This window comes from Scardinius erythrophthalmus, assembly GCF_964197995.2.
Source record: "Scardinius erythrophthalmus genome assembly, chromosome: 1".
Classification (NCBI taxonomy): domain Eukaryota; kingdom Metazoa; phylum Chordata; class Actinopteri; order Cypriniformes; family Leuciscidae; genus Scardinius; species Scardinius erythrophthalmus.
In genome coordinates this window covers 43191960-43207988 of record NC_138221.1, presented here as the reverse complement: position 1 = coordinate 43207988, position 16029 = coordinate 43191960, and the positions used below count along the sequence as shown (strand labels likewise).

General features: G+C 37.5%; 2 protein-coding genes and 2 gene segments (V, D, J or C); all 4 read right to left on the bottom strand.

The window, feature by feature from the left end:
• Positions 1-16029, bottom strand: part of LOC308697650 (immunoglobulin gamma-1 heavy chain-like) — a 460983-nt gene that overhangs the window by 97475 nt on the left and 347479 nt on the right. The gene's annotated exons all lie outside the window — the stretch shown is intronic.
• Positions 1-16029, bottom strand: part of LOC308697667 (immunoglobulin heavy constant mu-like) — a 439123-nt gene that overhangs the window by 175604 nt on the left and 247490 nt on the right.
• Positions 1-16029, bottom strand: part of ighd (immunoglobulin heavy constant delta) — a 509609-nt gene that overhangs the window by 252877 nt on the left and 240703 nt on the right. The window lies entirely within an intron of this gene.
• The window catches only part of LOC308697676 (immunoglobulin heavy constant mu-like), a 290700-nt gene continuing 275243 nt past the window's right edge, over positions 573-16029 (bottom strand). The window contains exons 3-6 of the C gene segment in view: positions 4126-4465; positions 2100-2393; positions 858-1012; positions 573-724 (exon numbers count right to left, since the gene is read on the bottom strand).

The window sequence follows — 16029 nt, the reverse complement described above, 5'->3', positions numbered from 1 at the left end:
AATAAGACACAGGTGTTCGTCATTTGCACTTGACCTACTTGCCGAGATGGGACGCTCTCTTCTCTCGCAGATTACAGACCGTGCTGAACCACGCACCCCTCGCCACAAAAAGCATGTCATTATAAAAATAAAACTTAACCTCATCCATGAACATGATTTTTCGATTCCCATCTGACTGATTTACATCCACGGTGGAGTTTAAAACGACAGTTCCCATCATTCCACGCTTCTTCACATCGTCATCAAGCTATGCCGTTGTTGTTGTTGTTTGGAATGTAGCGCCCTCTAGAGGCAAAGAATTCTTGCATATTGTACCTTTAACTTGATTAAGATTAAATTATTTTTTACAGGAGTATGATTTTCAAGAAAATGCAATTTCAGTCTTTCTACTTTATTGTAATTACATAATTAAATAAATTTAGCATTTCCCCATTTTTCAGTGTATGTATATATAATGCTCACACATTTTATGTTCTGAAGGACCTATCCCTGTAACATCTACTGAAACGGCAAGATAATGTCACTTGCCAAATAAAATATTTGAAGGAAAATAATCTAGATAACCTGAAAGAATAGACAAAATAAGACTTTATTGATGAGTGTGTGAAGAATGAGTGCATATTTGTCAATATCTTCAAAAATGTGTGAATAGAGGCAAATTATGTAGATTCAACATCAGAATAAGAAACGTTGGAGTCTTCGGAAAAAATCATCAGTGCTTCATCTGGAAAAAGTCAATAAGATCAATAATAAAAAAACACATTTCCAAAGTGAAGCCGTTATGTATATAATTTTAACAGTATCTTATTTATCATATTTAAAAAGCTCTGTAGTCAATTTAGTAATGTTTGGGTTACCTTGAAGAGACTAAGTACAGCGCTGTATGTCAGAGAAAAGAGGAATAGGAAGATGAATGAAGTGGCAGTGGACCAGAGACTTCTGAACTCATCCTCCTCCAGAACATCTTTATTACAGTTCAGAGCAAAGCCCTTCTCTGGCTCAGGTGGCTCCCCTGGAAAAGAAAACACATGTACATGGGGCATATGAACAGGATAAGCACATTGTCCAGTACGTATATGCAAACATAAATCACACATCCTGAATTTAAAGCCCAATGTGTCTTACTAGGCTTCTAGTTAGTGTATAATTAAGAACATGGCGGCCACATGTAATGCCTGCGTGTACTCACACACATTCATTTGCACAAACAGCTAAATGTACACAGAAGAGACAAACAAATAACATTGTTCTGTCTCTTACTCGTTTTTTTTTTCTTTTTCTGCATTTTACCATAAACTTTATAAAAATATGATCAAGCATATTGCTATTTTTTTCCCCAAGTAACTTCATCTCAGATATTAACTAATACTGACATACTAATAATACAAGTACACATAGAATATTGCTACATCCTTACAACAAATCATCTGTATGCCTTATTGATTGAAAAATGTCAATATTTACTGGTGACTTTGGTGGTCACCATAAGTTGATTTACTATGTGCAGAATCGCAAAATATTCTATTTTTTCTAAATACTGATAAAACAGGACCAGAATGTAAAGCATGCAAAGTTTCTGATTATAAGAACCATAAGAGCTGGACTAAATCATGCAGAGTTGCAAACACAAAGATTTATTGCTTAAAATTGTAAAACAACATAAATGTCAAACAAAAATGAAATATTTTTGATTTGAAACATACAACATGAAACTGTTATATCAGAGGACATGAACACAGCGGTACAGTAAGCACAGGACAAAACATAAATGCGCAATTTTAACAAACACATTAAACTCACACAGGTCAGAATACATTTTTGCTCTTGAAAACTATTGTTTTTTTTCACACTATGATATTATGATAACTATGTTTCTGTTCATATTTATTTTCATGCAATAACAAATTAAGCATAGTTTTGAGCATGAATTTGGCTTTGAAGTTTGACCCATGCAGTTAAGTAAAAAAGCAGAACAATGACCAATGAACAAAAACATCAAAGACAGATAATCTGACAAGTGAGCAACAGGGAGCATAAGCACTGGAAAATGAACAAACAAACAGATAAAAGTTAATAATCTGGACAAACTGGACATTTACTTTTGCTTGCTGTCACTTGTAATGGAGCACTTGTATTCTTCATGTTGGCATGTTTGACTGCGCAGTTGATGGTGGTTTTGGGATCTTCATACTCTGTCTTTGACACTGTTAAGATGCTGAGAACAGACTTTTGATGAATAGGAGCGCTGGTTATGGCCTCTATGTAAGGCTGTTCGCCCACTCTCCACATGATATAGACATCACCAAGTTTAGGGCTTGTGACCTCACACACCAGAGAGACACTGTCTTTGTAAAGATCAGGTCTGTAAATGGTAACATTGGGTTCCTTTTCATCTGAATAGAAGTTATAAAGGTTTATTAAACAAACAGAAGAATCAAACAATAATGAATAACAATAGAGCTTCAAGACAGTCAAAGCATTTTGACAGGGAAAGCATTTCAAACAGGTTTGCAGGCAGTAAACTTATTTCCAACCTTTCAACATCTACAAATGCACATCGAGCCACAAAGTCAGGTATTTGAAAGCTTTAAATTGACTTACCTCCTTTATTAAAATTGATCGTCTGCTTGATTTCTCTGTCACGGATGGTGCAGGTGACAATTTCACCCTTAAACCATTTATCGATATCAACTTCAAATCTGTGGGATTTTTTGTTGTTAGAAAAGATGACATTTCCAGGCTCCATTCTGACATTTACATTGTTCACTTCACATGACACTGAAGCTTCTTGCACTGTCTTTACATCTCCAGAAACAACAGCTTCCAAGACAACTTTATTATTGATAAAAAGTTCTCTCTCAGCTGGTGGCTTTAGCGTCAGTGTGAGTTTATCTACAAGGGAGTAAGAAAGAAAATAATGATTTCATGTGTTCCTTGGGATTTGTCTATATCTGTGAATTGTTATCAGTTTAAAATAATGTATCTTTGTGTAAATTTGAAATAGAAGTTAGTTCATCACAACAGCAAGCAGGTTCATTGGCATTAAATAATTCAACCAATGATTTGACAAAACTAAAAGATTGTTCTAAAATGTCTCTTCAAACATGAGCCTCCTCAAAGAAAATCATCACAATCTTGACCCAACAGCAATACAATAGAGAGGGACACATGAATTAGCTCATATAAACATATTATGAATAAAGAAACATTCACAGTCCTCAAGAGAAAACATACCTGTATATTGGGCCTCTCTGACTTCCTTTCCCGTCTTGTGCCCGAACTCGCACATAACTTTGACGTCTGTGTTCGTCCATTTGTCGGCACTCATTTGAAAAATGCTTGTGGCACTATACAAGGTTACTGAGGCATTCTTCTCACTTGTGTCATAGGTGTCTATCGCATTTGTCTCCTTATCATCCTGAAACCACTTAAACGAGTATGCTTTAGGCGAAAACTGCCGGGCTAAACACGAGAAGGTTGCTGTCCCATTCTTTAACTCCTTTATTGTAGGTACTGTTAAGACGACAGTTGCAGGCTGTGGAGCTGGCAACATACAGGAGACAGCAGAGAGGACATGAAAAGCAAGAAAATAGTGCAACATGCTTTATTAGGCAAAGCACACAGATGCTCTTGAGTTTGAACATCAATGTTAAATGTTGTAGCCTATATTTATATTTAACTTATTCTTTTTTTCTTTTTCCTTTATCTTTTGTTTATAAAACAAGAAGAAATCTCATATGCCATTGTATTCCCTGGCATGAGGTCAGAGAAAAAGTATTTCTAAAGGACTAAGCATATTATGTACTTTTCTGTTCTGTTTTTTAGATCTATAGCCTTGCTGTTCTCAGCTAGTGTAAAACATTTACTGTCATTAGACTTTGATAAAGGACAACTGCTTGACATGCACAAAAATATAAAAGCAGGTTCATTGGTATTAAAAAAGTTCAATCAATGATTTGACAAAACTATAAGAGTGTGCTAAAATGTCTATTCAAACATGAGCCTCCACGAAGAAACAATAACCCCACTGCAATATACAAAACACTGAACCCAACAGCAATAACAAAGAGCACATAGCTAAAATGTAACATGTAAAATGTTAGACATTTCAGAGATGTGACTTACCTGGTGGAGCTACTTTAGCTGTTTTAGTGCCTTGGGAATTTGAAGCTTCACATGTGTAAGGGTTTTGAGGATTCCAGTCGCTTTTCTTCACACGCATATGGCTGATTTTGGTGTAGTCTCCGTCACTCCCGAACGCTGGATACTGCACGAAAGTATTCAGGTCTTTCTTAGTGGTATCCTTCCACTTGAAAGTGAGTGAGTCCGCAGGTGAGAAACCTCTGGTCAAGCAGCCGACGGTGAGGAACCCATCAGAACCAGCAGAACACTGAGACAGGGTGAAGATTGACTTCGGCGGAGATGGTTGAGCTGTAGAGACATTACATCTTTCTCAGACAATAAACTACAACATAACGTAACATAGGATTATGCAACACTATTAGGCATGTCAAAAGAACGAATGAACGAATGAATGAATACAAAATAAAATAAAATAAAATAAAATAAAATAAAATAAAAAATTGATTGAGATTACACCGCTATCTTTTTTTAAGTTACTTTAACAAGTAAATTGGTCTAATTTGAATAAGAAAAATAAGACTGATTAGACTACCCCTTGGTTGACTGTTGTTCAGTCTTAGTCGGTCGCGTAAAACAGAAAATTTCGGAATTTTTTCTTACACTCTTAAAAATAAAAGTTCCAAAGGGAGTTTTCACAGCGATAGATTTGAATAACTATTTTGGGTTCCTCAAAGAACTTTAGTGAACAGTTCTTAAAAGAAACATTTTTTCTTAGCGTGAAGAACATTTTAATAGCTAATCTAAAGAACCTTTTGTGCAATGGAAAGGATCCATGGACGTTAAAGGTTATTCATGGAACCATCAATGTAATTTAAGTAGCCTACCTTTATTTTTAACAGTGTAGATGCTGTATGTCATATAGCATATATGTACAGTCATATTTATTATCAGACATAGGCCCATAGGCTAATAAATAAAGGATTATCTAAACGAATAATAATTTATGAGGCTACTGGATAATGACTGCATAATGACTTTTCATTTTGTTTCAAATTAAACAGTTCTTGTAACTTATGAAGTGTAAAAAAAAAATAATAATAATAATGTATTAAAAATTCCAACCATTTGAGAATTTTAACTAAAAGCATTGTAAAAGCAGTTTGTAACTTTGACCTATGAAATCATATGAAAAAAAAAAAAAAACGAAAAATGTATCATTAAAAATAAATAAAAAATAGCCCCCAAAATACTGCAAACAAACACCCCTCGCACTTCTAAAAGTTCCGTTTTTTTTTTTTTTTTTTTTTTTATTGTGCTCAGTGGCGGAGCCAGAGGGGGGTCCGGGGTGGCACTGGACACCCCTGACATGCGATTGGCCACCCCGGGTGCCACCCCAAATTTTTATTTGCTACTGGCAGTTGCTAATGCTGATTTAAAAAAAAAAAAACGTTCGCCGGCAGCGCGGGCGCGGTGCGCGCGCAGTTTTCAAATGGACGAGCAGAGGACGAGAGATAGTTGCAAGAAGAAACCGAACTTCACCACCGAATAAGAAAACATCATATTTGAAGTAAGTTTTTAAGGTTTAGCATCAGGGGGGTTTGCTCCGAATACATTCGGCCTAATACGCATATAAAGTAGGCTACTTTGCCGTGTGTACGTTACAGTATACAAATGTTCTAGCTAATGTGAGGATAGGAGATCAAAACGCAGGCAAAGAAGAGCAGAAACAAAGCGATATCATAATGCGATCACTAGGGCTGTGAAGCTTTATGGGTGTAGGGTGTTGATGGACTCGATCTACTGTGTTTTGGTCATCATTAAATCTGATCTAGATGTAGTCTTTGATAAAAATGCGATTTTCTCAGCTTTTTGCTCATGTTGCTTTTTATGAAACTTGCCAACATTCAAGTGTTGATAAAAAAGACGCACGAAGCTAGAACAAAACAGATTTTATTTTTTATTTTTAAAAGCACAGGGTCTGTTCTTTCTTTTGGTATGTTCAGATATTCATACAACAAAATATTCTGGGGTGCCATGAAATTGTGAAAATTACCAAAAACACCATTTTTTTTATACTGGAAAGAGTTAAGATAAAAATGTTGGTAATTGGATGATGATTAGAATATGAATATGATTGGAATCATATTTTAAATTTGGCATATTTTTTGAACAGGGTCAATTAAACATGAAAAGAAAGGGAGAGATAGGCTAAGAGTTATTTTTAATAAGCACAAACATAGTCCAGTCATTTTATGAAAAAAGGTTAAACAAATTGCAACAGAAGCAAACTCAAATAATTTTGTATCCTCAATATGTCCTGAGTAAGGAAAAAAAAGTCCAGAAGAATCCCATTAGGGGAAAGTTTTGAAAACTGTTTCTGGGTATTCACTTTTTATTTTACCTACCTTTTGTCTTCTGCATTCTCCTTACTCCTGTTCTTCCCTCAGACTCGTCCCCCAGAAACAGTCCCACGGACCCCGCCCAAAACCCCATCTCTTAAAAATAAATAAAGGCTGGTTTCTAAAGTACTTCCTGCCTCTATGTGTTAATGCTCATGGGTAGCCTAAATGGGTTCCATTCAGACCTTAACATTAAGTATTTTACTGTTATATGTCAACAAGATTCAACAAGACATTTTCACCTGGCTATACCCAATGTTTAGATCTGTTGTGGTATTTATGCAAATTAGCACATACATTATAAGATTATGCACCATTTGTCCATGTTTACAAACAATAAAAAAAAAATAAAAAAAAACTTGTAATACATTTTTTGTTTGTCTTGATGTAAGTAATCAACTCTGTAATTTTCATGGTAATATTTAAAGGTTACAATTTTTACCCTATTCATGTGAGAGAAAGAATGAATAGGCTATATTTGGGTCTTTTTCGAAACGTTCCCCTAATGGGATTCTTCGGGACTTGTTTTTCCTTACTTAGGACATATTGAGGATACAAAATCAGTTGAGTTTGCTTCTGTTGCAATTTGTTCAAGGTTGACCCCCATTTTGGCTTAAAATGACTGGACTAACAGGCAGATCAGACCCCAGCCCTTGCATCACCACTGGCTAGCAGAGTCAGTGTGGTCAGACTTCAGAACCAGCAACAGGTCAGAGCATCTACCAGACACAGGCAGTCAATCACATACCCAAATCAGGAATTTAAGTTGAGAAGATTTTGCCAGATTAAAAGGATAGTTCACCAAAAAATGAACACACACAAAAAATATATAAATTAAATAATTATAATTAGAAAGAATAATTATAAATTATTATAATGAAAGAATTATGTTGTATTGAATCTTCCTAGGATAAGATTTTATATTGATGGGCAATAAAATTGTTTAAATTTTTCAAGTAAATGTCTGCTTGATGCCTGCTATATCTAATTAAAAAATAATAATTTTTGTAAATGTGATTTTTTTTGTAAATAAATGCAGCAGTTCATAACAGACACGTGCTACGGTATCTTATCTCCTTGGTGCTTCAGCTTTGTTTTCTGCAAATATTTTGGATGGTCAACACTTATAGACACAAACAGAGTGACCCAATTCCTTCCATAAGCTTTTCTACTGTGTGTGTGTGTGTGTGTGTGTGTGTGTGTGTGTGTGTGTGTGTGTGTGTGTGTGTGTGTGTGCGTGTGTGTGTACTGTGTACCCCCGCAAGTAGCAGTGGCCACCCCCTGGCCACCCCATGTATAAAACTCTAGTTCCGCCACTGATTGTGCTAGAAATAATTTCTTGAATAGCGGTTGTTAAATCTCCAATTGTCCTCTTCATGCATTGACAGATAAAGGCAGTAAGCTACGCCAATTTATTATTATTATTAAATTAATATTATTTAATAATATCGGGATGCAATCAACAACTTACAGTATAACACATTATATTAGTGGATATCAGTGCATAAAGTTAAAACGAGACGTTACAGTTTAGTTAGGATTTTTAGTCTTATATTTATGCTCCGGCTGTTTTCAGCGGCTATTTAAGGCAACACATGAGAGAATAATGTACAACGAAAGGAGTCGTTTAAGAATAACTACTGTTGTATTTTTGTACGTTTTTAACATGAACAACATTATAAAATGATGTAGTCTTTTAAATCTAATGAAATTGACAACAGCTAAAGTAAGACAGTTTGCAACAGAAAACTCTGTTAAAGATATAATACAAATAAATAAATAATAAAACACACGTGAAATTTTGTCTTTTTTTACGACACAAATGTCCTTGCAATTAATAATAAAATCTTACTGTTTGTTACGGTGACTTTGGTGCCGCTTCCCCGGTAGTCGAAAGCCGAGTTACACAATATATTTTTAATGTTACAGTGCAGTATAAAAATACAACGCTCAGAGTCTGCTGAACGACCTGTAGCCAATTCCTTGTTTTATTTGAATGCACAAATACAATTATTTCGAATTTAATTATTCATAATCTGAATATTTGCGTTTCTAAATTACTTTAGACTAATGTCCTGACTTTAATTGTCTAATCGCACAAGAAAATCTCGACATTGAAATGTTGCTTTAATGTAAAAAAAAAACCTTTTTTTTTTTTTCGCCAAAATAACTGCACACACATTTATCGTAGGCTACTTAAATTAGATTTTGATTTGGTAGGTGGATATTTTTCTTACCTGACGAGACAGTGACACATGGTTAATTTACCCCAGTAGTCAAAAGCATTGTCACACTGACATTTTACCAGGGGATATTGTACAAAAATAGCAGCTATATCATATGTTTACCTCTTAACAAGTAGCTTTCATTTATTATTATATAACCCACAGATTGAACTATTTAGACTTTTATTTACCCTTAGCCTAAACGGACTAGAAACGGACATTTACATTTAGCCAAATATTTAAAACGTGCCAAGATTATTGAGAGGATTCGTTCTTACCAGATGTCACTGTGACAGACGTGCCTTTCCCCCAGTAGTCAAAGGCAGCATCACAGTGATACTTTTAATTTCTTCAGTGCACAAAAACACAAACTATCTTTTCCATATTAGCCAACCTTAAAACCTGATTTCTTTCGAATTCGAAATTTATTGTCAAATTATCCATGATATTTTTTTCTCTGACTAAAACGATCCCAGCCAACACGTTTATGTGGGGCCCATATGGGTTACAAATGGGCAACAGGGGTACAGAGTGGGCATGGGCTCAAAATGGGCTTCTTATCTGGGGCCCATATGGGTTACAAATGGGCTACAGGGGGACAGAGTGGACATGGGCTCAAAATGGGCTTCTTATCTGGGGCCCATATGGGTTACAAATGGGCTACAGGGGGACAGAGTGGACATGGGCTCAAAATGGGCTTCTTATCTGGGGCCCATATGGGTTACAAATGGGCTACAGGGGACAGAGTGGATATGGGCTCAAAATGGGCTTCTTATCTGGGGCCCATATGGGTTACAAATGGGCTACAGGGGACAGAGTGGATATGGGCTCAAAATGGGCTTCTTATCTGGGGCCCATATGGGTTACAAATGGGCTACAGGGGACAGAGTGGATATGGGCTCAAAATGGGCTTCTTATCTGGGGCCCATATGGGTTACAAATGGGCTACAGGGGACAGAGTGGATATGGGCTCAAAATGAGCTTCTTATCTGGGGCCCATATGGGTTACAAATGGGCTACAGGGGACAGAGTGGATATGGGCTCAAAATGGGCTTCTTATCTGGGGCCCATATGGGTTACAAATGGGCTACAGGGGGACAGAGTGGACATGGGCTAAAAATGGGCTTCTTATCTGGGGCCCATATGGGTTACAAATGGGCTACAGGGGACAGAGTGGATATGGGCTCAAAATGGGCATCTTATCTGGGGCCCACTTGGGTCAACTAAGTAGGTCCAACATGGGCAAACCCAGATGGGCTCCCTATGTGAGACCTAGTCAGTTCACTAATGGGAAATGAGTAGGCTACATATCCAGCCAGCACATGACCGACCTTCAACGTTGAAATATGGTTGAAATAATGTCAGTTTGTTGTTGAAAAAGATTAACAAAAACCATTCTAAATCAACATTGACATTTTTACAAGATTCCCAGCCAACACATGTGGGGCCCAAACGGGCTGCAAATGGGCTGATATCCGGGGCTCACCTGGGCTACCCAACTGGGAACCCAGCTAATTTTGGTTTTGTTGGCCACGGATTCACGCGCAAACATTTACATCACGTTTCCCAGGTCAACGTGGATTCATCCGCAGACACCAGAGGACAATCTGGACAGAGCCTGCCCCAGCTAACACACCCATGTGGGGCCCAAACGGGCTGCAAATGGGCTGATATCCGGGGCCCACATGGGCTACCCAACTGGGAACCCAGCTAATTTTGGCCGCGGTTTCCGTGGTGGCCCCACATGTGTTAGCCCAGATGGGTTGATGATGGGCTCTTGATGGGCTCCATATCGGGCCCATGTGGGTAACCTAGGTAGCACCCATTTAGGGCCTACAGGAGTCTGCCCAGATGGGTTGATGATGGGCTCTTGATGGGCTCCATATCGGGCCCATGTGGGTAACCTAGGTAGCACCCATTTAGGGCCTACAGGAATCTGCCCACATGGGTTGATGATGGGACCCAGATAGGTCTTATCTAGGGCTCTTATGGGCCACAACGGGTATATATATGGGCTACCATATTTGTCTGTTTGGGTTACCTTATTTTACAGTAAACCCCTAAATACAATCATTACATGTAATCCACTAAACTATACTAAAATGTTAAAGGTATTCAATGAACAGAAACCAGTAGTTCACTTTTAAAGTTACTTTATTAAGCAAGTACAAGTATCACAAAACAAGAAAAGAAAAAAGTAAAAGATTTAAAACACTTCTAAATCAGCGTTGACATTTTTACAAGATTTTGAAACAACATACAGCAGAAATATCTGCCTTTCAACATTATTGTGACAATTAATTAGCATTTCATATTTTTTTTTATATAACAGCTCTTCAGTATATGTTAAAATATAATTATCATTATTAACAATAATAGTTTCAAACCTTTTGCCTTATGTGATTTTGTTGGAATTTACAATTTTGTCTGCTTGCCTAACCGTTTACATTGCATTATTACATTTGTATTCATACACTGTCATGTCATTTGACTAATTAATTAAATAATAATACAGACTGCAAATAAAACTCAATACACCGCTATGTTAACTGTTATTAAACTATTGTTATTGGTTGTTTCGCCGTTTTACTTTAAGCATGATTGGTTAATCTGTCTGTCTTCCAGGAAACTGTCCAATGAGAATGTGCGCGGCTCTTCGCGGCTCAGTCACCGACCGAGAGTAACGGACGTATTTTCAAATTTAAAATAGGCGCGCACTGAGCAGCTGAGCTGCTGCTTGCATTGATTACTCGTCAGACCTGGATTATTAAGTTGGCTTGAGAGAGCCAACTTACTGATATTGTACTTAAACTTATTATTAAGTTGGCTTGAGAGAGCCAACTTACTGATATTGTAACTTATTATTAAGTTGGCTTGAGAGAGCCAACTTACTGAAATCCTATTTAAACTTATTATTATTATTATTAAGTTGGCTTGAGAGAGCCAACATATTGAAATCCTATTTAAACTTATTATTAAGTTGGCTTGAGAGAGCCAACATATTGAAATCCTATTTAAACTTATTATTTTTAAGTTGGCTTGAGAAAGCCAACATATTGAAATCCTATTTAAACTTATTAAGTTGGCTTGAGAGAGCCAACATATTAAAATCCTATTTAAACTTATTAAGTTGGCTTGAGAGAGCCAACATATTGAAATCCTATTTAAACTTATTATTAAGTTGGCTTGAGAGAGCCAACATATTGAAATCCTATTTAAACTTATTAAGTTGGCTTGAGAGAGCCAACATATTGAAATCCTATTTAAACTTATTAGTGGTGCTTTTCAAAGCAACACTATTGTTATTGCTCATACTTATTAAGTTGGCTTGAGAGAGCCAACATATTGAAATCCTATTTAAACTTATTAAGTTGGCTTGAGAGAGCCAACATATTGAAATCCTATTTAAACTTATTATTATTAAGTTGGCTTGAGAGAGCCAACTTACTGAAATCCTATTTAAACTTATTAAGTTGGCTTGAAGAGCCAACTTACTGAAATCCTATTTAAACTTATTATTATTATTAAGTTGGCTTGAGAAAGCCAACATATTGAAATCCTATTTAAACTTATTAAGTTGGCTTGAGAAAGCCAACATATTGAAATCCTATTTAAACTTATTAAGTTGGCTTGAGAGAGCCAACTTACTGAAATCCTATTTAAACTTATTATTATTAAGTTGGCTTGAGAGAGCCAACATATTGAAATCCTATTTAAACTTATTATTATTATTATTATTATTATTATTCCGAGACTAAAATTTCTATATGAAACTCCTCCTAGAGCTTTAACTCTACATACTCCAAACTCGGCTCAGACACTCAAACTGATCTGACTCGCGTTGCTATATCTTTTCAGACTGATCGGACTTACGGTTTTCCTAAAAATGACGATCAAAACTCGGAAAAACTCCCATTGACTTGCATTGGGGAGTTCTAAAAAATTCAAATTTAGATTCAAACTCACCAACCGACGAAAATTCAAATCAAAATACCTTGAAGACTAAACCAAACTGCCGTTCTATATACTATATGAGCCATTGAGACTCATTTAAACTAATGCACTCTAAACTCATACACTTATAAACTAATTAACTTATAAACTCATGAATTCATAGACTTATGAACACTTAAACTCATAAATTAATAAACTCTGAACTCTTAAACTCATTTAAACGTATAAACTCTAAACTCATTTAAACTTATAAACTCAAAGCTCAAAAACTCATACACTTATAAACTCATCAATTTATACACTTATAAACTCTAAACTCATAAACTCTTGAGTGTGTGTGTGTGTGTGTGTGTGTCTGAGTGAGTGTGTGAGCGAGTTAGTGTGTGTGTGTGTGTGTGTGTGTGTGTGTGTGTGCGTGTGTGTGTGTGTGTGTGTGTGTGTATCTATCTAACTTATTTATCTATCTATCTGTCATAAACTTCAAACTACTGTAAACTACTTTAAACTTCAAACCACTTTAAACTTCTTACGTTTAAAGCTCCCAGCTCCCAAGCAACTCCATAGCAACCAAACTTGAGTACCCTAGCAACCGTTTTGCAAGACCTATATCTCTGTATCAGAACATCGTATAGAGATTAGGTTTGGCTCTTTTGACTCATGCTAGCAAACAGCACTTCCAACATGCTACACATGCTAGCAGTGAATAGCTACATGCTAATAGCGATTAGTTAAGTGCTAAATCATACCAAGATCATGCAAACAACTATATCAAAACTCCATAGTAACCATCTGTGACAACTACCAACCACCTAGCAGCACCATAGCAACCACCCAGAACACCCTAGCAACTGCCTAGCAACCACCCAGAACACCCTAGCAACCGCCTAGCAACACCATAGCAACCACACAGAACACCCTAGCAACTGCCTAGCAACCACCCAGAATACCCTAGCAACCGCCTAGCAACACCATAGTAACCACCCAGAACACCCTAGCAACCGCCTAGCAACCACCCAGAATACCCTAGCAACCGCCTAGTAACCGCCTAGCAACCACTCAAAACACCCTAGCAACACCATAGCAACCACCCAGAACACCCTAGCAACACCATAGCAACCACCCAGAACACCCTAGCAACTGCCTAGAAACACCATAGCAACCACCCAGAACACCCTAGCAACTGCCTAGCAACCACCCAGAACACCCTAGCAACCGCATAGCAACACCATAGCAACCACCCAGAACACCCTAGCAACTGCCTAGCAACCACCCAGAATACCCTAGCAACCACCTAGCAACCACCCAGCAACCACCCAGAATACCTTAGCAATACCATAGCAACCACCCAGAACACCCTAGCAACCGCCTAGCAACACCATAGCAACCACCCAGAACACCCTAGCAACTGCTTAGCAACCACCCAGAATACCCTAGCAACCGCCTAGCAACCACCCAGCAACCACCCAGAACACCCTAGCAACACCATAGCAACCACCCAGAACACCCTAGCAACCGCCTAGCAACCACCCAGAACACCCTAGCAACCGCCTAGCAATAGCATAGCAAAGCCTAGCAACACCCTAGCAACCACTCAGAATACCCTAGCAACTGCCTAGCAACACCATAGCAAACACCAAAACACCCTAGCAACCGCCTAGCAACACCATAGCAACCACCCAGAACACCATAGCAACCGCCTAGCAACCACCCAGAATACCTTAGCAACCGCCTAGCAACACCATAGCAACTACCCAGAACACCCTAGCAACCGCCTAACAACCACCCAGAACACCCTAGCAACCACCTAGCAACAGCATAACAACCACCCAGAACACCCTAGCAACCGCCTAGCAACACCATAGCAACCACCCAGAATACCCTAGCAACCGCCTAGCAGCACCATTGCAACCACCCAGAACACCCTAGCAACCGCCTAGCAACACCATAGCGACCACCCATAACATCCTAGCAACCGCCTAGCAAAAAACGTTCTGGTCCAAACTTTCTCAAGCCAACTTTAAAGTTTGTCTCGACGAACTTTTGCATCTAGTTATTAAGTTGGCTTGAGAGAGCCAACTTACTGAAATCCTATTTAAACTTATTATTATTATTATTATTATTATTATTATTATTATTCCGAGACTAAAATTTCTATATGAAACTCCTCCTAGAGCTTTAACTCTACATACTCCAAACTCGGCTCAGACACTCAAACTGATCTGACTCGCGTTGCTTTATCTTTTCAGACTGATCGGACTTACGGTTTTCCTAAAAATGACGATTAAAACTCGGAAAAACTCCCATTGACTTGCATTGGGGAGTTCTAAAAAATTCAAATTTAGATTCAAACTCACCAACCGACGAAAATTCAAATCAAAATACCTTGAAGACTAAACCAAACTGCCGTTCTATATACTATATTAGCCAATGAGACTCATTTAAACTAATGAACTCTAAACTCATACACTTATAAACTATATGACTTATAAACTCATGAATTCATAGACTTATGAACTCTTAAACTCATAAATTAATAAACTCTGAACTCTTAAACTCATTTAAACTTATAATCTCTAAACTCATTAAAACTCAAACTCATTTAAAACTTATAAACTCTAAACTCAAAAACTCTTACACTTTTATAAACTCATCAATTTATACACTTATAAACTCTAAACTCATAAACTCTGAGTGTGTGTGTGTGTGTGTGTGTGTGTGTGTGTGTGTGTGAACACACACACACACACACACACACACACACACACACACACACACACACACACACTAAACTCATTAAAACTTAAACTCTAAACTCATTTAAACTTATAAACTCAAAACTCAAAAACTCGTAAACTACTTTAAACTTCAAACCACTTCAAACTTCTTAAGTTTAAAGCTTCCAGCTCCCAAGCAACTCCATAGCAACCAAACTTGAGTACCCTAGCAACCGTTTTGCAAGACCTATATCTCTGTATCAGAACATCGTATAGAGATGAGGTTTGGCTCTTTTGACTCATGCTAGCAAACAGCACTTCCAACATGCTACACATGCTAGCAGTGAATAGCTACATGCTAATAGCAATTAGCTAAGTATTAAATCGTGCCAAGATCATGCTAAGAACTATAAAAACTCCATAGTAACCATCTGTGACAACTACCAACCACCTAGTAAAACCATAGAAACCACCCAGAACACCCTAGCAACCACCTAGCAACACCCTAGCAAACCACCCAGAATACCCTAGCAACACCATAGCAACCACCAAAACACCCTAGCAACCGTCTAGCAACATCATAGCAACCACCCAGAACACCCTAGCAACTGCCTAGCAACACCATAGCAACCATAAAAACACCCTAGCAACCAC